The sequence below is a fragment of the Phalangium opilio genome, unplaced genomic scaffold, assembly GCF_054372755.1.
Source record: "Phalangium opilio isolate 3A_F unplaced genomic scaffold, DU_Popi_V2 ptg000015l_1, whole genome shotgun sequence".
In the NCBI taxonomy this organism is placed as follows: Eukaryota; Metazoa; Arthropoda; class Arachnida; order Opiliones; family Phalangiidae; genus Phalangium; species Phalangium opilio.
The window spans coordinates 1997722-2022546 of NW_028324150.1; the positions used below are offsets into that span (position 1 = coordinate 1997722).

The 24825-nt window shown below is 37.9% G+C and overlaps 4 non-coding genes across 4 annotated transcripts; all 4 read left to right on the top strand.

Annotated features, from left to right (window-relative positions):
• The first annotated feature begins 20808 nt into the window (after positions 1-20808).
• TRNAE-UUC (transfer RNA glutamic acid (anticodon UUC)) lies at positions 20809-20880 on the top strand. Its single transcript has one exon. It is a non-coding gene; the product is annotated as a tRNA-Glu (tRNA).
• Positions 20881-21864: 984 nt separating this feature from the next.
• Positions 21865-21936, top strand: TRNAE-UUC (transfer RNA glutamic acid (anticodon UUC)). Its single transcript has one exon. It is a non-coding gene; the product is annotated as a tRNA-Glu (tRNA).
• Positions 21937-22446: 510 nt separating this feature from the next.
• TRNAE-UUC (transfer RNA glutamic acid (anticodon UUC)) lies at positions 22447-22518 on the top strand. The gene has a single exon. It is a non-coding gene; the product is annotated as a tRNA-Glu (tRNA).
• Positions 22519-24564: 2046 nt separating this feature from the next.
• TRNAE-UUC (transfer RNA glutamic acid (anticodon UUC)) lies at positions 24565-24636 on the top strand. The gene has a single exon. It is a non-coding gene; the product is annotated as a tRNA-Glu (tRNA).
• Positions 24637-24825: the final 189 nt, after the last annotated feature.

Sequence of the window (24825 nt, forward strand, 5' to 3'; positions counted from 1 at the left end):
GGCTGGCTGGCAAGCAGGCAGGCAGGCAAGCAAGCAGGCAGGCAGGCTGGCTGTTTCGCGTTCGCGTTCATTTTCGTAAATTTAAATTACGCGGCAGAGCTTGCCGGAATTTCATTCTCCACCGCACTAGCGACATCTATACTAAATTCGATCATATTATGCTTACACTCAGAGGCATCGGGACTCGAACTTACGAGTGAGTGACGACGCCGGTGTGGGATGCGGATACTCAACGTCTGCGCCACTACGGATTGTTGTTAAGCTATCGATATTTTTCCTGTACTTTTCCACGCCTTGCTTATTGGTAGCGGGAATCCCTAATTTCGGGTTTTGTTAAAGACAATATCACACTGCAAACAGCGTTAATATGCCTTGGGGCATATCTTTTTTATGCATCGCGGTTATTCTTGTAATCTTTTATTTTTTATCGCGATGCCTTTAACTATATAACCGGATAACATTCTGATAATGTTTTTCATATATCAGGTGTCAGTTGTCGAGCGGTGTACAGTCAGTAAAGTTCCCGGAAATTAACTTTAATGTTTTAATTAAATTATTAAAGAGTTTGTAACCAGTTAGTCCCAGAGTTGTTCTTGCGTCAAACAACAACATTTGATTCCCTCCCATTGGACCGAAATCCCATTCAACCGAAAGCAAAGAAGGGAGGTCCCATTGGACCGAAATCCCGCACCTTGGGCGGTTTACGAAAAGTGGAGATAGCCATGAATAGCTGCACTTAACGTTAGTGTACACTGCCTAGTTATCTCCGATAAAACGAAGTAGCAATGAGTTAACCGTGGAAACGGTTTTAAAGGCTTATGTAAATTAATGGGAAAGCTAAAATAAACCGTAAACCGTAACATTTTCTTTAATGTTACCTTAAAATGGTACTTAAAACGAGAGATTTATATATATCAAGGTGAATATACATATTACACTATATTGTTGATTCTAAAATTTTATTTTATGTTTTGCTTGAAATACAAGTTTACAGCATCAGAATCCTAATAAATTCTCAATAAAAAGTAAATGCGTAGAAATGAATAGAAAACGGACGATGAATCGAAAATAATAAATATACCTTTCCCTAAAACGTCACTGCCCGCCAAATTAGCTCCTTGCAAAAGCGCAATTTGTTTTTAAATTTGTATCTAACTAGCTGTTACCCGCGGCGTCGCTCGAGTGAAATAAGAACTTCCATCAAAATGATATAAATAATGGGTAGATTTTACTGATGACTGATATATTTTAGCACCCTAGGAGCGAAGGCACTTGGCGTTGCCCCTCCGCCCGTCAGGACAATTTTTATTACTTTTCATGCGGACGTTATTCCATAAAGAAGGGTTTTTAAATTTCTGGCCTCCATTTAAAAAGATGGCAACAAATCGAACCCAAAAGACCGTTCAGCCCGTCTATAGGTTAAAGGAAACCAGTGCACTAAATGTTTGTAAAATCGGTTGAAACGCGCGGACTTTGTTGCTTAGAGAAGATTTTTTACATTTCCGGGCGCCATATTTTAAGATGGTGGCGGATGGGAAAAATCTTTCTTAATACGCGCCTACTACTTATGAGTAACGTTCCTGCAAATTTTCAGCCTCCTAATTGGGATGGGCGTTGATTATCAGTCAGTCAGGACTTTAATTTTTATAGATATAGATAAACCTATAGGGAATACGAAAACCGAGTGATTTGTTTTCACTATAAAAAAACCTCAAACGTTCTAAATAGTTATGGCCGATATCGTAGTTATAATGGAACCGATACCGATTTTAAACGATATTTTAAATTCGGCGAACTAAACGATTAACCCAATGAAACCGATTTTGACCTAGAATCGACATTTCGGTAAAATAACCTAGAACCAATATATCGGTAAAAATCTATACATTTAGCTCGAACTGATATATTGGTCATTAAAGTGCCATATCGGTTTGGGCCCATCACTGATTTTAAACAAGGAAATTGAAGAAACATGAAGATTGCAAGCGGCGGGAAAAACTTGCTACATATATTTGAGATATGTATCTAGCGACATCTAGGAATATGTGTACGGACTGACACAAACGCAATACCACAATCCGAAAAAATACCCTTTCAATATAAATTTATTACCACAATGAAAATTCTGTCTTTTTCATTTAAAATTCTCATAAAAATATAACAAAGTAATTAGTTGTACCTAGTGCTTTAAACCGAACACAGTTAACTGATTTGTGATCCGAACAGATCAAATATGTTTGCTTGACTTCAGCTATCAGATAAACAGTTGAGCACCGTTTTCTGTTCAGATCAGATGCATTTTACAGATACACATTCGGATCAAATCATATCTGAGATAAAAACCAGATTGTAGACATTTGAAACAGATATCTGTGGCATCGGTCGTAGTTTCGGATTAATACCTTTTAAGAATTTATACGTTTCAAATGTATTTATAACGCATATACTTAAAAAATCCTGGCAAATTGGATGTTTATTGTAGGTTGGATGTCGAGGGAAGCAGTTCAGTTTATTTTCCCAAACAATTGACTTGGTACTAGTAGAGATGTGAGTCAGTAATTTACCGTTCGTAAACTACCGGTGGTAATTTACCAAATTTTCGTAATTTTATAATGGTAAGAATTACGAAACATTTTTTAAATTTTTGTTTTCTGGGAGTGAAACCAAGTGTACTATCCTTCCTGAGACTAAAACAATGTCCTCTCTTATTTCGGAGTCCCGTTTTCCTCTGTACCCTTTTCGTTCATGCGGCTGTTCTAGCTTAAAATAGTGATTCATTGTTAGTCACTGAAGTGGTGTTTACTTGAAAGCCGGACCAAGTTGTCACACGCACATGCTAGTGCTCTTTTATTTGGGTCAGGGGCTCATTACGCGTTAAAAGTTCATTTTATATTTAAATGATCAACTATTACTGTATTTACTTCCAAAGAGAGTTGCCAGGCGCCAACCAGAACTAAAAATCGTTAGTTAAAGATCGGATTAGAAAGGCCACGGCTGCCGCAAAATCATGTAAAGAACTTTATATAGTTCTCACAATTCAACGTTGTTGAAATTTCATTTACTGTAAGCACGTAAAATTTAAATTACCAAATTTGGTGATGAAATGTAATTTTGGTTTTCGCAAAATTTGAATCAGTAATTTACGGAGTAAATTACCGTTTTTAAAATATATGTTAATTTCACATCACTAGGTACGAGGTAAGACTTGTCCTTAGAAGAGGGCAATTATTTGTGTGGCACCAGTATATTCAATATCACAACAATGGTTGCCGTTGTAATTTGTTCCACCTATTTAATAAAGATAGAAAGAACTTATCGCGTCAGAGGGGGGGGGGCTATGATTTATCAAAACACAGTGACTAGTCTTGACCAGGGATCCGTGTAATTTTATTAGCGGTTAGTATTTACTTCAGTGCGACTCATAGATCCAATCCATTCAATTCGTAACGAAAATTTTAAATTATCTAACAGGCTAACTTAAACTACATTTTGATGACGTTGCTGACGGTGACGGCCAAAAATACATCGTTGCTTTTTATCTCCGTCACAATGACCAGCCTCTTCTTTCATACCCTCCCCCATCTCGAGGAAGGGTGTCGTGGACTTTGACGCACGCAAAAAGTACCCTGTTCTCTATTCCCGCTTCAAAAATTACATGAATCTCTGTATCTTTGTCTTGACTAGATAATTGAAGGTTTTCATGTGTACTGGAAAGGTTGTATGTATAATCAGTGTATAAAGTTAAACACGGATATCTGTAAAATTATAAATATATCTGAACAGATATATGATTAGAAATCGTTTAGATAGCGCTAGGTCTATTGAAAATTATCACCTTATCGGATCAGATTTAATAACTGAAAGTAAATATGACATTCAACGAACTGTTGACGATTTTGCGGGAAAGATATCGCAATCAGATGTCATAAAAGAAGAAACTGTTCATAATTTTAAGCACTAGCTGGGATATCCCTAGACAGAGCATCCGCAACGACATTCTCTACTCCCTTTCTGTAATCGATTTTAAACTTGTATGATTGTAAGCACATTATCCAACGCAATACTCTACTCAAGGTTCATTACGAGTGTAGAGCCATTGTAATGCCTTGTGATCGGTGATCACAGTAAATTCCTTACCATCAAGGAAATGGCGAAAACGATTGATGGCCCAATATATGCCTAAACATTCTTGCTCGTAGGTTGAATAATTTTTTCTCGGCAGCGTTTAACAAGGTGGATGCGTAAACAATCGGGTATTCCAGTTTTCCTTCTTTTTGACTAATCACAGCGCCTAATCCTATTTTACTGGCATCCGTCGTTAGAAATATAGCCTTATCAGGGTCGAAGTGGTAAACAGGGTTTTCATTAGCTAATATGATGGCTTGTTTAAGCTTAACATAGGCATCCTCACATTTTCCTGACCAATACCATTCTACATTTTTACGTTTAAGTCTATATAAAGGGGCGGCTAGTTCTGCATACTTGGCTATAAATCGGTTATGCCAGCCAGTGAAGCTTAAAAACCTAGATAAGGATTTGACATCCGTTGGTCGAGGAAAGTGTTTAATTACCAGAGTTTTGTCAGGGTCAATGTGTATTCCCCTGCTATCAACTATATGACCCAAGATACAAGTAGACGATTTGGCAAAATGACATTTTATTAGGTTTAAGATTAATTCTGCTTGTTTAAGTTTCCGGCAAACATACTCTAAGGCCCTTGCATGTTCCTTCCATGTACGCGAGGCAGGTCATCTAAGTACACAAATAAGGTAAAGTGATTCCATTCCCTAAATAGTTCGTCCATGAGCTTCTGGAATGTCGTGGGCGTATTACATAATCCGAAGGGCATCACGAAAAATTCAAATTTACCAAAGGGAGAAGAGAAAGCAGTTTTAGGAATACTGTCTGTCTCCATTGGGACCTGAAAATACCCGCTCTTTAGATCTAGCGTAATTATAAATTTCGGTTTATTTAATTCTAATAGTATTTCTTCTATCTGATGTAAAGGATAGGGGTCTGGTTTGGTGACCTTATTAAAGGGTCGGTAGTCAACACAAAACCGCCATCCTCCTTCCCGTTTCGAAACCAAACAAATTCCAGAAGACCAGGAACTTCGTGACGGGCGAACTATTACTGCTTGTAGCATCTTATCAATATGTTCCTTAATGATTGCGCGCTTAGAATCCGAGCAACGATAGGCGAAAGTTCGAATAGGTTTCGCATCTCCCGTATCTATTAAGTGTTCTGTGATGTAGGTACGTCCCACAATGGTAGAGGTGATGGAAGGAAATTTTGCTAGTGATTGGCTTAACTCTTGTAATTGACAAAGGGTCATAGTGCTTTCCTCTACAGATTGACTCAATTCTTGCTGTGACCCTTCCAAATCGGTGGTATCAATAATTACTTTTTGAAATGATGGCATACACGAGAAGCAATCACGGAGTGTTATTAAAGTCATTTTAGAGTCCACTTTGTTTTGCACGCACATTTGCGATATCGAAACTCAACAGTGTTACGACGCCATGAAGTTAAAATGTTCACTTTTAAAGGCCTATTTTCAATCAAGATTATCATGAACAAAATATAAGCCTTTGCGTCAAATGTAATGTTCAGTCGAAAACGGAAACGCAAATTGTAGATGGTTTTCGAACAAGTTTCAAATTCAACTTTTCGTCTTCTCAGGTTTTAAACTTTCGAGAGTTTGATATTTGTTTCTCATTTTCTTTCAATTTTAGCGGCTCAAAGTAAGAGCAATTGCGTTAATACGCCTTCTATAGTCAATTTTATTCATTTGATGCTTGTTTGAAAACGGCCCGAGTTGCGGCTATTCTATTTTGGATATTCATTTTTGTCTTAGGAAGCGCGACAAAATTTCGAAAAATAAAAAAACGAAAGCCAAATTCTTGGAAAACGTTGATTGAAAATGGCCCTTAACTTAAAGTCGGGAATAATATCTCATTTTACAGGCGAATAGTTGCAACAGTGGCTTCAGTAATGATTGTTCAATATTGTAAAAATAGCTATCATACCGTTAATTAAGGTTTCGATTCCTCCTGAGCTCCGGGTTTGGCTTGGCAAAGGCTAGTGGGCGGGATTTATACATGCACGTATAAATCCCGCCCACAAATGCCTCTAGCTTCGCCAAGCCAAAATTGGAGTTCGTAAGGAAAGTCAACTTGTAGGGGATCCACAGGAGCCGCGCTATGCTTTAAGCAAATAATGGTACAGTCCTGGACAAAAGTTTCTGGACATTTTCATTTGGCTGCCATTTTGTTCCTATTTCAGCTAGAATAACAAAATAGGACTTTCTAAATAGGTTTACTTCTCAAAATTATTTTAAAATTACAAATGACACTGTGGCGCTAATAGGGCGTTAGCCATAGCGGAAATAGTAAAGCCCCCGATAATGACGTTACGAAATAATGCTTCAAATGGATCAACAATGCTATCGTTGAACGCGTCTTGTCACGTAGAATCCGAAACTGTTTTCAAATTGAAAATCGATTCAGAAAATCAAAAGTTATGACAAAAAACGTGACGTTCAAAACAATAGCAAATAAGCCTAACAATTATTAATTTTATCTATATCAACTTAGCTCCGTATTAAATATTACGATCAGAAAAACAAGATGTTCCAACCCGAGAATTTTTAGTTCCACACTGACATATGAGAAATGAGAACTTATGTATTAGACTCAGTCTTCAGAAATGGAGGGTTGTTGGTGGCAGTTTGTAAACGTCTAAATATTTAGAGATTTGGATATGTTTAATGATTTTTTATAATTTCCTAGTTGCTAATACAGTGGGTGGATATTTGGGGATAATTCTTTTGACGGATATTTTACGGCAGACGGCGTTATCTGTTGAATCGCTATTAAAAGTTGGACGAGCCGCGGTATTGGATGATGGACAGTGTTTCAAGAATATACTTTGAGAAAGTTTAAGGAGCAAAATAGCTGGCATGACTAAAATACTGGTGTAACAGAGATAGTTTATGGAGCAAAATAGGTGGCATGACTAAAATTCAGGTGTAACAGAGATAGTTTATGGAGCAAAATAGGTGGCATGACTAAAATACAGGTGTAACAGAACTTATTTGACGTCCGGTAATTAATGTTTGGACGCTTGAGAACTGGATGTTGAGAAATGCTCTGAAAATAATATTGTGGGAATAATATTTCGACGGCAAATTCATGAGGATGGTTGAGAAGACATTGTTCAATTCAAAGTGGATGAGAATGGTTTGAATTATAATAATATATATATACAGGTTAAATTATTCGCAAGTTCTTATGACATGAAAATATTTTACGACGTGGATAATTTTAACGTATTTCCCGCTTTCTCGGCTTTACTCTGCAAGTTTTCTTATTCCCAGCACATTTTAGACGTGATAACTATCCCTTTAAACTTTACTTAAGAATTTGGTTTTTGAAAATTATGGCTGTTTTTGGAACATAGAGCTAAAAAGAGAGAGAGGCCCTAAAAACGATAAAAAGCACAGCGTTTGCAATTGTGTCGTGTTTCAGCGTATGAAGGTTGCTCTATATATTTTTTAGCTTAGAGTAGAGCAGTATCAATGATGATAGGAAAAAATAAGACTCAATAGCGCATACTTTTCCTGCTATAATATAGTCGGTAAGCGCCTTGGTTTGTGACATTGAGAATTTAATATCTCAACTTTACTATCGGTTATTTGGCAAAAAACTAAATTGAGTCTGCTTCCATTATTAACCTTGACTATTTCCCCTAAAATAATTTGATATTATTCTTTTGTAGTTTAAAGTTTACGTTTCATAATCTATATGGATAGAGGGACGCTTAGATTTACACAATAATCTAAGACGCCTTGGATTTTTTACTTGAAATGAGAAATTTAACGGGCGCCCATGTATAGAGTTAAATACCATTTTCTTGCCCTGTCATAGGTTGAAGCTTCTCCAAGGTTGTTCGGATAGAAATTTTATTTTATTTATGTACTTTTTCGCAGATGAAGTTTTACTGAAATTATATCATGAATATTTAGAAATGAATTCATCTTGAATATTTAGGAGAATTCCAACTTGAATATTTAGAATAAAAAATCCATCTTCAATCTTTAGTATTTACAGAGTAGTAAAAAAAACAACCGGCGTTGCCCATCGAGATATACTATTACATTTCAGGCCGCCAATTTTAACGAAGGTGGCAAATCGAGCTTCAAAAGACATGAAGTCAGTCTTACGGATGTTGGGAACCAGTGTTTTAAATGTTATAGCTTTGGTTGAAACACGTAGACGCCGCCATTTTTCAAGATGATGAGGAATAGAAGAAACCTAAGAGCTCGCCTACTGCATTTGAGTACCGTCCCTGCAAAATTTCATACCTCTGATAAAGGAGTTTGGACTCGGAGTAGATTATCAGTCAAATTGTAACTATAGATGTTAAGCATACAAGCTACTGAGCTTTACGTAGGTGTCCTTGTGAATTAAATTAAAATTTCGAGTTTAAATTAAACTTGTTGTCTTAGATTAGTGGTGTCTTCGAAGTTTGAGTAATTAATGGTTTAGAGAACACTTAAGGACACGGGTTCGATTTGTTGGTTTATTTTTTATTGTTTCCGGTTGTAGTATACTTTTGATGGTTATTTACTTTTGCGAAAAACGCGATAGAGGTTTGCGTGTAGTTCAATGTCGACATTTCCGTTATTGGAAGTAATTAGGTTTTAAATAAGATCACAGGACAACTTGTGCAATGAACTTTAAAAGAACTATACGATCATATTTAATTCTTTCTTTATTAAAACTTGAGCAATGAAAAACCAGTTGACTTCGCCAGTTATTATTTCAGTATTTACATGTGTGGACACCATTACACTAAAACCAATAAATACCAGTTAGAAGTAATTCTTACGATATTTATAATACAAGATTTTAAGAAAATTTTAATGAAATCTAATAATAGATCTAAACATACTCTAACAAATTACACAAAACAAATTAAAGTTTTTACATGACGTAAATGCGAAGTTTACGGTGTCATAATGTGACCAATATCCCTGGTTTTCGTAAACCTCCCGAACTCTACTAGGCATTGAATGATGATACGCCTGGAATAGTTCCACGTTCAACTTGAGATCGCGCCAAGAATATTGTATTCAGTCCCCGACAAAAGTTTCTGGACATTTTCATTTGGCTGCCATTTAATTTCTATTTGCACTAGAGCAATAAAATAGGACTTTCTAGATAGATCTGCTTCACGAAATTATTTTGCGCAGAAATATTGCACAGTTGCATAATTTGGGTGATAGTAATACCGGAAATGGTAAAGACCCCCGATAATGACATGACGAAATAATGCACCAAATGGGTCGACAATGGAGTCATTGCACGCGTCTTGCCACACAGAATCCAAAACTATTTTCATATTGAAAATCGGTTTAGAAAGTCAAAAGTTATGACCCAAAACGCGACGTCCAAAATGATGAAAAATAAGCCTAACGATTATTTTGTTGTATCAGAATCAACTTAACTCTGTAGTAAAGGAAAAGCGGAGATAAACAAGATGGTCAAACCCTACTAAAGGTAATTTCACCCTGAAATTCAGAAATATTAAAAGCGATGACTTAACCACGTGACCAGCAAACCCTCAATAATTGGTTCGTGCCAACGGAAAAGAAAAACGCGCCTCGGGAAAATTCGCAAAAATAGAAATAGCACCCACAACGCAAAATCGCGAAATTCGCCAAAAAAAAGAGGAAAGGTTTTTCCTTTTCCGCAAAATAATGCGAAAAACGCATAAAATTCGCCCAGTGAAAACCGGGTGTTACGCAATAAGGGAAGAGACTAACATGGGAATGAATGTTCAGGGCGGTTTGGAAATTGAGAAATGTTTGAATTACAATTAGAGTTTGCATAAATGGTATTCAGTGAATTAAATATAATACACGAGTTTTGTGATAGGTTAAAAGTGAGAGGATTTTCGAGAAGAAAACGTTTCCAGAATTTTGCATGATGGTATTTGGCGCCTGGGAAAATAAATGTTTGATCGATACTATTTGGGTGGCTTTTCGTTTTATTATTAACACATTTAATTTTCTAAGAAGGAATGGAGAACAGGGTTATTTTGGCGCACGTCATTGTCCACGACCCCCCTTCCCCGCGACGGGGGGGATGAAAGAAGAGGCGAGTCTTATTTTCCTTATAGCGAGTTAGCAACTAAGGCCCATTGGTATTTTTTGCCGTCTCCGTCAGCAGCGTTGGCAAAACATAGTTTAAGTGAGCCATTAAGATAATTTAAACGTTTCATTATGTGTTGAAGGGAGGGGCTCTATACAGGACTTACGAGGTTAGCTCCCCCTTTTCAGAGAATTCTTCAGTCAAGGCTACAGAGGCACGTTTACTCACTCTCCATGTCAGCCACTAACAAAGGCACGCCCGGCTGTCACTCGCTATGGCAGCGCCCTAGAGGAAGCTTCTCGTAAATCACGTATACTGGGCTAGGAGTTGGACTTAAGTTTAATTATACATTTGAAGCGTTTAGAGAATAAATGTTTCGAATGCAGAGCAACGTGTATTGAAGGTTGTGAAACTCTTAAGGAATAGATGTTAGAATGGACTTTAATAGACCAATTCGGAAATTACACACAGATAAAATAACACGCAGGGGCGAGGCTGCCATCGGGGTAAACTGCTTCACGCCAAGAAGCACGGCTATATTGGATCCCGAGCTCACGCCATGCAGGAGGCTATTGCCAACTCGCACTGCCTCTAGCGGAGCTTCTTAGAATCACGAGTTTACCCCGATGGCGGGCTTACCCCTTGAGTGTTGGCTTATGCCAAGGAAATTTCAAATTGGTCTATAATAATGTTTGATCGAATTCCAGTGACATAATATCAGAAATAGATGAAAATCGAAAATGAAGAATATAGAAAAAGTGTTACAAATTATGGGGAATGGTTACAAGGGCCCTTCATTTAATACTACGCGTATGTTTATCAATCTCAGGGATTCTAGATGTAAGAGGGATCAGAAACGAGTGGCTCCGGCAGCGGTGTGCCATGCGCAGTTGAGCCGTGTTTCACCAGCTTTGGATTTGTTTTCAATTTGTCCTTGAAAGGGACCACTAGCCTTCGCCTCTACTAGTTAAAAGACCCCTCTGCCCGAGCCAGATGTTTAACTTTGGTTATATGTCCGCTTCCGATACCTCTTACATGTAGAATCCCTGATGTAATTCAAATTATTGAAGTATGTTTACGGTTATGACTACAATTATTCTTATGACAGAAATATATTTATGTGCTAAAGTTTTCTATACTTTCGAGCTTTATCGGTTTAGTGTTGAATTTGCTTAAATCCTGCACATTTGAAAATTAACAACTACCTCTTTAAACTTTCGTTGCCTTTTTTGCAATGATACCTAAGATTGAATTTTGGAACGTAATATTTGACAAAAATAAAAAGCCCTACGTAATAGTGGAACGGTTGGTATTCGTGAAATTTACAGAAAATGTCTCTTTCGTATTGTGTTTTCAAGAAGGTAGGTTATTATGTTTTTTAACATTGTAACCGTAGGGTATACCAAGAATCGGACCAAATAATCGTAGTACTACTTTACAACTGCAACCTTAATGGTTTGTTTCAAATAGTATTTGAATTTATATATGTGAATTTTAGGCAGATTGTGGCGCAGAAATGTGTAAAAACACACAGAAGTAAATCTAATGAAGTTAATATCTACGGTGAAACAATTCAAGATGAATTAAGCATTGTGTATAATCTCGCAAAGTATTTTCCTAAACGTTATCGGAGACCATATAAAGTTGTAACTTTATTATATGCCTACTTAGGACAATTGTTGTTTTCCCCCAAAGAAAGAAGTAAAGATCATGTGTCAACTCAAAGTTCATAATTTAAGGATCTAGTTTCATTTTATTGGAAATAGTTTTAACATAAATCGAAAATGTGTGGCCGCTGTATTTTCTAAGTATGATGACCGCATACGAACCAAAACAAAATAATGTTACTTAGCATTGGACATTATAGAAACATAGCTGCATATATTTTATAAATCGGGGTTATTTAACTTGGCATACTTGGAATAAAGAAAAAACAAAAAAAATAAATGGGCTTATTGCACAAAACGACGTTTCAATAACGCGACCAATATCCTTGGTTTTCGTAGACATCTCGAATCCTATTAGGCATCGAGTTGTGGTAGGACTGGAATAACTCCACGTTTAATTTTAGATCTCGCCAAGCATTTTGCACAGCTTCCAGTAATTGTTCTGCATTTCTAACGTTGACATGGTCAACGTTTCGGACCATTTCCGCCCAGAGATTTTCTATCGGGTTCATGTCGCACCCTTTTGAAGGCCAGTTCATAACCTTTACGATACATTAACAGAAATAATGTAATGCTATTGTTAATTAAGCTGTGATAGAACATTTAACATCGGTGATAAGACACTTACCCTAAAACCGTCAGTCGCACTAAGCCTCTCCAGCGCTTCTGTGGCCAATCTTGCCGTATGTATTGGAGCGCGGTCGTGCATGAAGGTAAAGTTTCCGTCGGGAAACCTTTCCAATATGCTGGGCAAAGCGTCGTTTTCCAAGAGTTGGACATATCGTTGGGCATTGTTTCGTCCTTCGATATGAACCAAACATCCGGAATTCACCGCCGATAGCCAACCCCAAACGTTTACGGAAAATCGACCACTGCGTTGAACCTCGATGATGTAGGGCTCTCTGTAGCGCATGCCAACAGGTCTTCTAACCCATATCTTTAAAACGTCAAACATACTTGATTAATGGTGAGCGAGTGTAAAGTAATAAATACTCTAACGATAGGCTTTGTTACTCTATGTCTATCTCCTCATTCAACACACTTCCGAACTAATTAAAATTACCTGGCCATTATGTCCAACGACGAAACTCTTCTCATCCGTAAAGACCACGGTTTCCCACTGCTCCAGTGTCCAATTTAAATGCTCTTGAGCAAATTCGAACCTCGCTTGTCGGTTTGCCGCAGTCAACTTATCTTTTTGGCAAGCGACCCTTCCGTGCAGCCCTTGGCTTGCCAAGGCTCTTCCCACAGTTCTTACACTGGCTTGCAGCTCCAGTTCAGCTCTAACGAGCCTCGCGGTTAAAAAAGGTTGTGCCCTACTCGTCCGACCTATCAGACGGAGGTCTCTGTCCGTTAGGGCCCTTGGTCGTCCGGCTCTCTCCCTATCAGCTCCACCGTTAAATTCATTATTTCTTTGACGATCAATCCATGTAGCCACTGTGGTCGGTGAAACATTTAATTGCCGCGCTATTGCTCTATTGCAAAGACCTTGCTCATGAAGTTCAACAATTTGACGACGAATTAATACTCTATCAGCCATTTTAATTGTTCGGAGAATATGAAAATTAAATGATAAAAAGAGTGGTTTGCGGTCTCTTTTATATAGTAAACTTGGAATAGGTGAAAATATTTTTTCGTCGAGTGGAAGATAAAAATTAGTTTTTGGTTGAAAATAGACATTCTTAAAAACTTAATTTAACGATGGAGGTGATAGGCAAAGAATTGGACGACCAAAGATTTGACGTCCGAGAAGTTTTTTAAGCGTGATACTTGTGAGCAACTTCAAATAAGTTTAAAACCGTAAGATGAACTTTGGTGAGACAGGGTCTTCTTGAACGCTTCGCGTGGCACTTAAGAAACGTGAAGTTTATTTTCTCTAAAAGTCTAAAGAGGCTTCAATTTGGAACAGAGCAGGGTTGTTGATTTTTTTGATTTTTTCAAAAAAACAAAATAATTGATGTTTTTATTTAAATCGGATTTTTTTAATTTTAATTGATTTATTGTCTTTTTATTGAACTACTAGATAGTAAATTACCAACATGAAAAGTCTTGAGTCAAAACTAACCAAAAGGAAAATAATCATGACATTTAAGCAGCTATTGGATATTGTTGCTATTCAAATGCTTGTATAAAAAAACTAGCTTGACCGCTATTTCATTTCTTAGCCTATCCAGCAAGACAAACTGAAGTTCTGGGAAAAACTTAAACTGAAATATAACAACACTATGATTGTTTTCAATTATAGGTCTTTTCTAGTTAAGTTTCTTCTCGAGTTTCTTAACCTACTTCTTGGAATCTTAGAAAACATTTTTTAAAAATAAAAATATATTCTTGATTTTAATCAAATGATTTTTTTAAAAAAAATCGCTTGATTTAAATCAAACAACCCTGGAACAGAGAACACAAATTAGACACTCGAGCAGTTAGTGTAGACTTTACGAATGATAAACGTTTCATCGTCGGACACGATGGCCAGATAATTTTTTAGAGGATGGATGTGCACCAATTTATGCCCATCCACTCGAAAGGCTTAATGTGGTTTAGTAGGGTAAAAGTCTTAAAACGGAAGTTAAAGAATGCCATTTTTTAACACTCAAATAATAGAATTTATATGTTGCCTTTCATAATTTCTCTATTAGGTGATGAAATGATCTTCAAAAAGCTGCGATATCAAATTGTGAATGGTTTTAGCATTTTTCAAATATTATAATTTTTATTAAGCGCTATTATTGCTATTTTAGAGGAAACCTTTTCGTATATTTCTATGTAAATGTTGTAATAATATTGTAAAATATAATGTTTACCAAAAGTTCTACCGCTAAAAATGTTAAAAATCAATTTCTATTTATGTAAAAAGGCGGATCTCAGTCTCTTTTTCTTTCCAAGGGTTTTTATCCTACTTCCGGGTGTCATAGGAGCATGGATAAAGAATTCGCGTGAGGAAATTTGTTTTCACGCTATAGGATAGGCAACTCCCCTATTTCTGACGACAGCTTATTCTGTATAATCTGATTCAGCTTGGGTTGTCAGCACGCGCAAAGCTGGGTCTCTATGTAACGTAGCTTTGTGCGTGATGACAAGAGACGAAGAAAATAATGATTCTCTGGATTTAAAATATCCGCGAGTTTTAGCTCAAATGTATGGGCGGAAATTCTAGTAGGCTTCGAAAAAAGTTGAAGTGCCTCGACTGTCGAGTGTCGACTTCATAGTCGAGCCAGTGACTTTTAAAATTTCAAGTAATACTAATTTAGACTATTACAGAAGGATGTTAGAATTAGTATTATAAATATTTATTACGTTTCTAAATCTTTTGGGAATCTCAAGAAATAATTTTCGCTATTTTTAATAGCACAACGTTCCTTGATAATGTTTGAAGGACCACATACGACTATGCACGTATTTGAAACTAAAGCCTACGGGTCCGTGCATTTGAGATAAAAATCTCGCGGATATTTATAATCCTTTTTTTTCTTCGTCTATTGTCAGCACGCACAAACCTACATAACATAGAGATCTAGCTTTGCGCGTGCTAACAACCGAAGCTGAAAATAGAGCATATACAGAATAAGCTGCTGTCGGAGATAGGGGAGTTGCCTATCCTATAGCGTGAAAACAAATTTCCTCGTGCGCATTCTTTATCCAAAACAGAAGGTTGAAATTTGGCAAAGAGTTTCCTGAGACCCCGTGAATGGTATGAGTAATTCTAAAACTCCCACAAGTGTTCTTTCAGTGGTTGAACTTATTTTTCCCTTGAAATGAATAAAAGTCAACGAATTAATTATTGATATTGTATTTTTTCTATGATGGGAATAACTATCGGGGGGTTTTTCACTTTTCTCGGATAGGGTTAACAACCGAGGATTTTGTCTGGGGATGGGGGATTTTTTACAATTTCAGTAATGGGAGATTATGCCTGGGGTTCTTTGTCTTGGAAGTGTTTAGTCCGTATACCCGTGTGAATCGATAAAACCTAAAAGCTATTTTTAAGTTCTAATATGTAAATCCAGATAGCGAACAGGTTTTGAACACACTACCAGCTGTTTATACGTCAATCAATCCTGTATCGCGTTTTTTGCATAAGTAAATAAACCGTCGTAAGTATACTAATTTAATTTCTTTGTTTATGCCAATAAAGAGACTTGCTTTAGTCCGTATACCCGTGTGAATCGATAAAACCTAAAAGCTATTTTCAGTTCTAATATGTAAATCCAGATAGCGAACAGGTTTTGAACACACTACCAGCTGTTTATACGTCAATCAATCCTGTATCGCGTTTTTTGCATAAGTAAATAAACCGTCGTAAGTATACTAATTTAATTTCTTTGTTATGCCAATAAAGAGACTTGCTTTGCAAGCGAGTTTTAATCTTAATGTATTTAGCAACAGCCAAATCAACTTCTTTACTCTTTAAAACCTTGACTAGTTGCAAACACTAGCGTTCCTTTCCCTTTCGCCGGTTTTCACAATCCACTCCCACAGTTTGTCTATTATATTTCCGTATTTATTTATTCTTGGTTGAACTGGCACGCATCCATTTGACTTAAATTTATGTTCATTTGTTCGAAGAGTTTTACAAAATTTGTTAATTTTTCTCTTGATAATGGCTTAGCGTCGGCCGGTATAACATTGAGAGTGGAAATCTGACTTCCCAAAGTACCCTTTTTTGCTTTGCGGGATCGTGTTTCACTATTTCTAAATCATTGAACAATAGAGGTTCATCAGTTCTTGGTTTTTTTTACATGCCATATTTGAAGGCGGGTTGTACAAACACCTCGAAGAAGTAATGTTTCTTCTCCTGCCCTTACGCGGTTCAGTAACTGATAAAGTAACGCGATAGAATGTTTACAATCACCATTGGTTCCGGCTGGGCATGAGCATGATATCCATTTGAGTTTATTGGGCTCTTCATCAATAATGAAACAACTAAATAAGTTATAAGAAGTTGGTCTTCTATCAGCATCACAAGTTGCTCGGAAGTAAAGCAACTTTCCTAAATCAGAAAATCGTGTTACGTACATTATTCATAATTTTGGGGCTAAATATTTTCAGGCTAGAAGGGTTCATATCATTGGCACAAGGTTAAATGTAGAAGAAAAGTGCAAACTTCTTTTTCCTCGGAGTAGCCTGGTCTAATGTAAATGGTATGAACCCTCCTAGCCTGAAAACCATGTATATAAACAAGCATGTGTATGTATTATTTATGGTAAATTACTTCACATTTTATTTTGTATACAAACCTTGAAGATTTGATTCAATGCCTAAAATCTTGTCCTCTTTATAAAGCATGAACCCTTGCTTTTGCTCGCGCTTTGTTGTAGCATGAGTTTCCACTATACTATCAGACAAGTCGGTCAGCTCTAATTTTTTACCCCAACCATTCATAGGCGTTACTCGGCCTTGAAGTCTAAGCAAACCTAATTAAAAAAACTGCATAATAAAATGACCAATTACCTTTTAGGCGTATTTATTGCCCTACCTTCTTTCGACATATTTGGACTAACCGCCATTACATCAATACATGCTTGACATAACCATTCATCTTGCATTAAATTAAGTCGTACTTCTTCCTCTAAATTTACGCATTTTGGATGATACCATTCCAAGCACGTCCCACATTGTAACATCTTTTCTGTAACGTCCTTTGGTTGCTTACATATGCAGAATAAGCGCCTCGAAGAATCCTCAGCGAAACACGTTGAAGCAACAAGTGCACTGCGCTTCTTAGGCCTCACACTCTCTTCGGAGTTTCGTTTTGACATTTCTTAACTAAATTTTAGGATTAAATTTCATGGTCTTGTTTGTATGAGAAAAAATACGAGCTTTCTTTTACTTTCTCTGCTCAACCACTTGTCGAAACCATTATAGTATTCTAATGTCTATGGTCGAAACTGTGACAACTGTCAATATTGAGCCAAGGCTTAACGTGTTATCTTGCTTTAGTTCGAAAATTCGCCGCTACACCCTAGTGGCGCTGATCAGGCATAAGGCTAATTGCAGATTCTACATTAACAAAACAAAATCACGCGCGATGGAACCAGTAAAAGGCTACCAATTAATGACATTAACCACTAACGCCATCTGAGATCAATAGTGAAACACAAGGCTCCTCATTAACTCTGATTTAAACTGCAGACTCTACATCAATAAAACAAAACCAAGCGCGATGGAACCAGTAAAAGAGCTACCAATTAATGACATTAACCATTAACGCCATCTTAGTTCAATAGTATTAATTATAGAAAATAAAAATTAAATCAACTGAATTGGAGATGTCACTAACGAAATACAAGGCGCTTCATTAACTCTCTGAACTAAACTGCAGATTCTACAATAACAAATCACTACCAATTTTAAAAAGCATCTTTAAGTATATTAGCAGTATTTTAACAAACTTCCCCTTCCCTTTTTTATACTTAAAAAAATTTAACATTAAAACCCATGCTTACTATTTTTCTGGCTATGACATATTCTCCATTTTACAGTCCTAGGATTAAATGTGTTTAAATATTTTTTCATCATTGAATTATTTACTTGAGAGATTAACAAAATGATTATGGGTGTTCAAACGTTAATGTTGAACTTTAAAAGTCCAACCTTCTCGTATGACTGTCTTTGATCATTTTTTTTAATACCTCTCGTGTATTCATAGTGAAACTTACATTTTAGATTCAGTTAAAATTAACTATAGTTACTTATAGCTTTTCCCCGTTTGGTCTATTTTTTGCCAGCCAGGACGCAATCACTAATTATTTTCAAAAGCCTTTCTGGTGTCAAAAATAATTTTCCTTATAAAGTTACCAATGAAACCCTTTAAAATGCGCAACTATTAGCTTTAAACGTGAAAAACATAATTTTTATTTACTGGAAAATAATTATAATGAATACCATAAATAAATAACAACCAGGGAAATTTAATTTCGAATTGCGTGCTATAAATAAACGTAGCAATTATCAAAGCAAATGTGTGTTTTAAAATAAATCTTTAGCACATGCCAATAAAATAATAATTAGGACTGTTCACGAGCCGAGCTGAGCGAGCTTTTTAAAAGCTCGGCTCGGCTCGAGTCGGGTCTTGGCACAATTCCATTCCCCGAAAACATTTTATAACTACATTTATTATCACTTTTAAGAGTTTTCGTGTGGAAAAATACCTTATAACTTTTTTTTTAAGAGGTTTCAATGCAAATTGGGTCCCTGAAGGGTCCGCGACAAGGATGCGATTAGTCAGGTTTCAGTATGTGACTAATCAGGGAAGGAAATGAGGTTTACTTGGGAGGTGACGGAAGGGGCGTGGGGGTCAAGTCACCTCCGGCGGACACGGGGCAGTCGGCACCTGTAGGGGAGGATCTCCGACTTGTGTCGTATTCCCTCAAACTTCGCCGCCCAGTAGCTTGGCTTACAGGATACGCCACACTCCCGGCATATACCTTATAACTAGTAACTACACGTAACAATGACAAAACGATTTAGGGTGGTCTGCTTTAGCCTCTGCTGCGCCCGATACGAACAAGGAGGATGTATAGTTGTATACCCCCCTTGATAGAAGTACGCCTTGTGCCACTGTCATGCCTTGTCTTTCGCTGGCCTCGTCACCAAGGCAATAGCCCACTCAATTACGCGTTAAGCTGCTCGAGAATTCTGTGTGAATTACTTTTTAAGGTATTCGTCAGCAAATAGTAATTGTTTTTGAGAGCATTCCTCGCCTTGAAATAGGACAACTACGAAATAATTCGACCAAATTGAAGTTTAAATATTCGAACAAATCTTATTTTATAAATATCTTCTACCATTTCAATTTCTATAAAACTGTTCCACCAAATGCATAAAGAGTGCTACCAGAAGTCTCTGGGGCTACTAGAAATACAACATTTACTATAGGAAGATTCGCAGAGACTAGTTTAAAAATCCCATATTCCTTTAAAAACCGTTAATACATTATCCTTGTTCATGAAGATATGCAGACTAAGTAGCAGAGTCGAGCCACAGCGTCGTAGATCACGCGACTCGGTGAACGCAGGCTATTTTTCAAAATAACCAAGTCATAATTTTCAGGCTACGACCACGCTTAAGTTAACAATTACAACAAAGAAAATCAAAAAATTACGAATATCATGCACGCCCCTACTGCTTGCGAACCATAGAAACGCCATGGCAGAACCGTTTGACCATTGTCTGTCGTACCGTTGCTATAGACCCTTTTTACGCAAAAAAGAGATGTCAATCCTTAGTATCGGGACATACGGGAGGGGGGGTTTGACCCCTCGCCGTCTCTGCTCTATTTATGATCTTTCCATCGACTCGACCGAGATGGAAGGCAAAGTTTTACCCCCGTGTCTTTCCATGTCGAAGTGGTCTATTAACATAAGTCAGTTTAACCAAGAGCAAAAATCATAACGTCCCCATTGAATGTGCTGCCATTGTTGAAATTTGCACTAAAATTAACAAAAGGTTTCACTATGGAGCGTTCAGGGCATGAACGGGGATATGTTAGCAACCTATTAACGACACAATGTCATACACGTACTCTCTTAAAAGTGATAATAAATGTAGTTATAAAATGTTTTCGGGGAATGGAATTGTGCTCGAAAACCCGAGATAAGTAAATTTTTAAAATTATTGAGAGGGAAAAAATTTACTACCAGTAACGTAAGTTTATTCAATAGAATAGGGTGATGGAACATACTTTCTTAAGCATGTAAGTTTTAATTAAAAAAAAGTTTCAATATCTGCGCATCCAGTCAAGTGATTAACCTTGTTCTTATCGATACTTTTTAGGTCTTGGTTAAATCCAAGACGCGTTTTGATTAATAGAATTAAGACTTCGTTAAGCAAGTCCGATATTGTCTAGTGGCTAAGATATCTGGCTTTCACCCTGAAGGCCCGGGTTCGATTCCCGGTATCGGAGCGAGTGCTTTTGTACCGCTTTTAAAGAATAAATTTAAAGACACATTTATGGGAATAATATCTAGGGTTGCTCAAAACAGTCCGATATGGTCTAGTGGCTAGGATACCTGGCTTTCACCCAGAAGGCCCGGGTTCGATTCCCGGTATCGGAGCGAGTGCTTTTGTACCGTTTTTGAAGAATAAGCTTAAGGATATAGGTTTATGATTAGAATTAAGACTTAGTTAGGCAAGTCCGATATGGTCTAGTGGCTTGGATATCAGGCTTTCACCCAGAAGAGCCGGGTTCGATTCCCGGTATCGGAGCGAGTGCTTTTGTACCGTTTTTGAAGAATAAACTTAAGGATATAGGTTTATGATTAGAATTAAGACCTGGTTAGGCAAGTCCGATATGGTCTAGTGGCTTGGATATCTGGCTTTCACCCTGAAGGCCCGGGTTCGATTCCCGGTAGCGGAGCGAGTGCTCTTGTACCGTTTTTGAATAATAAACTTAAGGATATAGGTTTATGACTACAATTAAGACTTGGTTAAGCAAGTCCAATATGGTCTAGTAGCTAGGATATCAGGCTTTCACCCAGAAGACCCGGGTTGATTCCCGGTATCGGAGCGAGTGCTTTTGTACCGTTTTTGAAGAATAAACTTAAGGATATAGGTTTATGATTAGAATTAAGACTTGGTTAAGCAAGTACGTTATGGTCTAGTGGCTAGGATACCTGGCTTTCACCCAGAAGGCCCGGGTTCGATTCCCGGTAGCGGAGCGAGTGCTTTTGTACCGTTTTTGAATAATAAACTTAAAGATATAGGTTTATGACTACAATTAAGACTTGGTTAAGCAAGTCCGTTATAGTCTAGTGGCTAGGATATCTGGCTTTCACCCTGAAGACCCGGGTTCGATTCCCGGTATCGCAGACAGTGCTTTTGTTCCGCTTTTAAAGAATAAATTTAAAGAGACATTTATAGGACTAATATCTAGGGTTGCACAAACCAGTCCGATATGGTATAGCGGCTAGGATATCTGGCTCTCACCCAGAAGGCCCGGGTTCGATTCCCGTTATCGGAGCGAGTGCTTTTGTACCGGTTTTGAAGAATAGACTTAAGGATATGGGTTTATGAATAGAATTAAGACTTGGTTAAGCAAGTCCGATATGGTCTAGTGGGTAGGATATCTGGCTTTCACCCAGAAGGACCGGGTTCGATTCCCGGTATCGGAGACAGTGCTTTTGTACCGCTTTTAAAGAATAAATTTAAAGACACATTTATAGGACTAATATCTAGGGTTGCACAAACCAGTCCGATATGGTATAGCGGCTAGGATATCTGGCTCTCACCCAGAAAGCCCGGGTTCGATTCCCGTTATCGGAGCGAGTGCTTTTGTACCGGTTTTGAAGAATAGACTTAAGGATATAGGTTTATGAATAGAATTAAGACTTGGTTAAGCAAGTCCGATATGGTCTAGTGGGTAGGATACCCAGAAGGCCCGGGTTCGATTCCCTGTATCGGAGCGAGTGTTCTTGTACCGGTTTTGAGGAATAGACTTAAGGATATAGGTTTATGAATAGAATTAAGACTTGGTTAAGCAAGTCCGATATGGTCTTGTGGGTAGGATACCCAGAAAGTCCGGGTTCGATTCCCGGTATCGGAGCGAGTGCTCTTATACCGGTTTTGAGGAATAGAATTAAGGATATAGGTTTATGAATAGAATTAAGACTTGGTTATGCAAGTCCGATATGGTATAGTGGCTAGAATATCTGGCTTTCAACCAGAAGGCCCGGGTTCGATTCCCGGTATCGGAGACAGTGCTTTTGTACCGCTTTTAAAGAATAAATTTAAAGACACATTTATAGGAATAATATCTAGGGTTGCACAATCCAGTCAGATATGGTCTAGTGGCTAGGATATCTGGCTCTCACTAAAAAAGCCCGGGTTCGATTCCCGTTAACGGAGCGAGTGCTTTTGTACCGGTTTTGAAGAATAGACTTAAGGATATAGGTTTATGAATAGAATTAAGGCTTGGTTAAGCAAGTCCGATATGGTCTAGTGGCTTTCACCCAGAAGGCCCGGGTTCGATTCCCGGTATCGGAGACAGTGCCTTTGTACCACTTTTAAAGAATAAATTTAAAGACACATTTATAGGACTAATATCTAGGGTTGCACAAACCAGTCCGATCTGGTATAGCGGCTATGATATCTGGCTCTCACCCAGAAGGCCCGGGTTCGTTTCCCGTTATCGGAGATAATGCTTTTGTACCGGTTTTGAAGAATAGACTTAAGGATATAGGTTTATGAATAGAATTTAGACTTGGTTAGGGATGCAACGATTCGTAATTTTTCGGAATCGGCCGATTCGATGAATCGGTCCCTAAAAAATCGGCTTCGGCCGATTAATCGGCCGAAGCCTCAAGGTTATACGATTTAGGCATTAGTATAGGAGTGCTTCTTGTCAAAAATGTCTAAGGACAATAATCTATCTGGTTTTGTTTCCGAGATACTAGTTCATTTTGTTCAACACACATTTTGTCCATTCTTTCTGCTACAACTTGTTTTTGATTAGTTCTTTCTTTGCATTCCGGATAGGAAAACTAATTTTAAGCGTGAGATTTAAGTTTCATTTCCTAAAAACACCCTTTTCCTTTCTCATCCTTTAAAAACAAGAAGTAGCATTCAAGACTTCAAGTATTATTACTTTAAGTAAACAAGGGACTGCAGGAATACACGCTAGAGACAATGACACCAAACACATTAGAGGGATAGCTGACAATAATAAAATCCAGACTGTGATAGAGCGACATTGTTTGTGGAACGGGTGGGAACAAAGAGAATATACCAAGAGGAGCAAAAGGTCTAGCCTTCCACAGGGCTTTTGAAAAGCCCGGCCACGGTTTTGGAATAACTAGATCCGGTTTTGTTTAGTGGCTAAGCCGCGACGCCTTTTATTGGTTAAATTATGTCGGCTGCTTAGTTTTGGTGGTGGAAAAGGATTGATCTCTGGTTTGACCGTTGACGTACAAAAGGTAATTTTTAAGTAGACGACACGGTCACGTGAACAACCGGAACTTGTTTCTCAAAATCAGTCCCGGTCCCTATTTACAAAGTTACCACTCCTCTTGGTATATTCTCTTTGGTGGGAAGTAGCAGTGCGCACAAATCGAAAGGAGAGTCAAAGATAGAAGAGGGAAGGCAAACCATAACCGGCATAACGGCCGGCCACCATGGCTCTCCCGCGCACCTACCTCAGCGCACAGCCGAGGAGTAAGACGTCACGTGATCCGTTGAGAAGGAAATTCAAAAAAGGTAAACCCGAAAATACGGTTAGAGGCTCACACTAGACTAGAGAGATCAGCATTCAGCGTTGTTACCGTAGCTTTGTAATAACGTTGACAAACTTCTGATTTTTTTCTCTCGGTTGCGCCGATTGCGCATGTGCGCCACGCTCTTAGAGAGCGACTGGTAATGGTAACGTTTTTGAAAGGGGGGCTGACGGAGAATTTGGTTAAATTACGTTATTTGTTAAATGGCAAACTTGTTAGTTCCTTTATACTAGCTCAAAAGATTAGATCTAACCAAAAAGAGTCGGCCGAAAAAATCGGCCGATTACCTTAGAAAAATCGGCCGATTCGATTATTCGGCCAAGTGGCCGATTCTGGCCGAAGCCGATTCTTGGCCGATGCATCGTTGCATCCCTAGACTTGGTTAAGCAAGTCAGATATGATCTAGTGGGTAGGATACCCAGAAGGCCCGGGTTCGATTGCCGGTATCGGAGCGAGTGCTCTTGTACCGGTTATGAGGAATAGACTTAAGGATATAGGTTTATGAATAGAATTAAGACTTGGTTAAGCAAGTCCGATATGGTCTAGTGGCTAGGATATCTGGCTTTCACCCTGAAGGCCCGGGTTCGATTCCCGGTATCGGAGACAGTGCTTTTGTACCGGTTTTGAAGAATAGATTTAAGGATATAGGTTTATGAAGAGAATTAAGACTTGGTTAAGCAAGTCCGATATGGTCTAGTGGGTAGGATACCCAGAAGGTCCGGGTTCGATTCCCGGTATCGGAGCGAGTGCTCTTGTACCGGTTTTGAGGAATAGACTTAAGGATATAGGTTT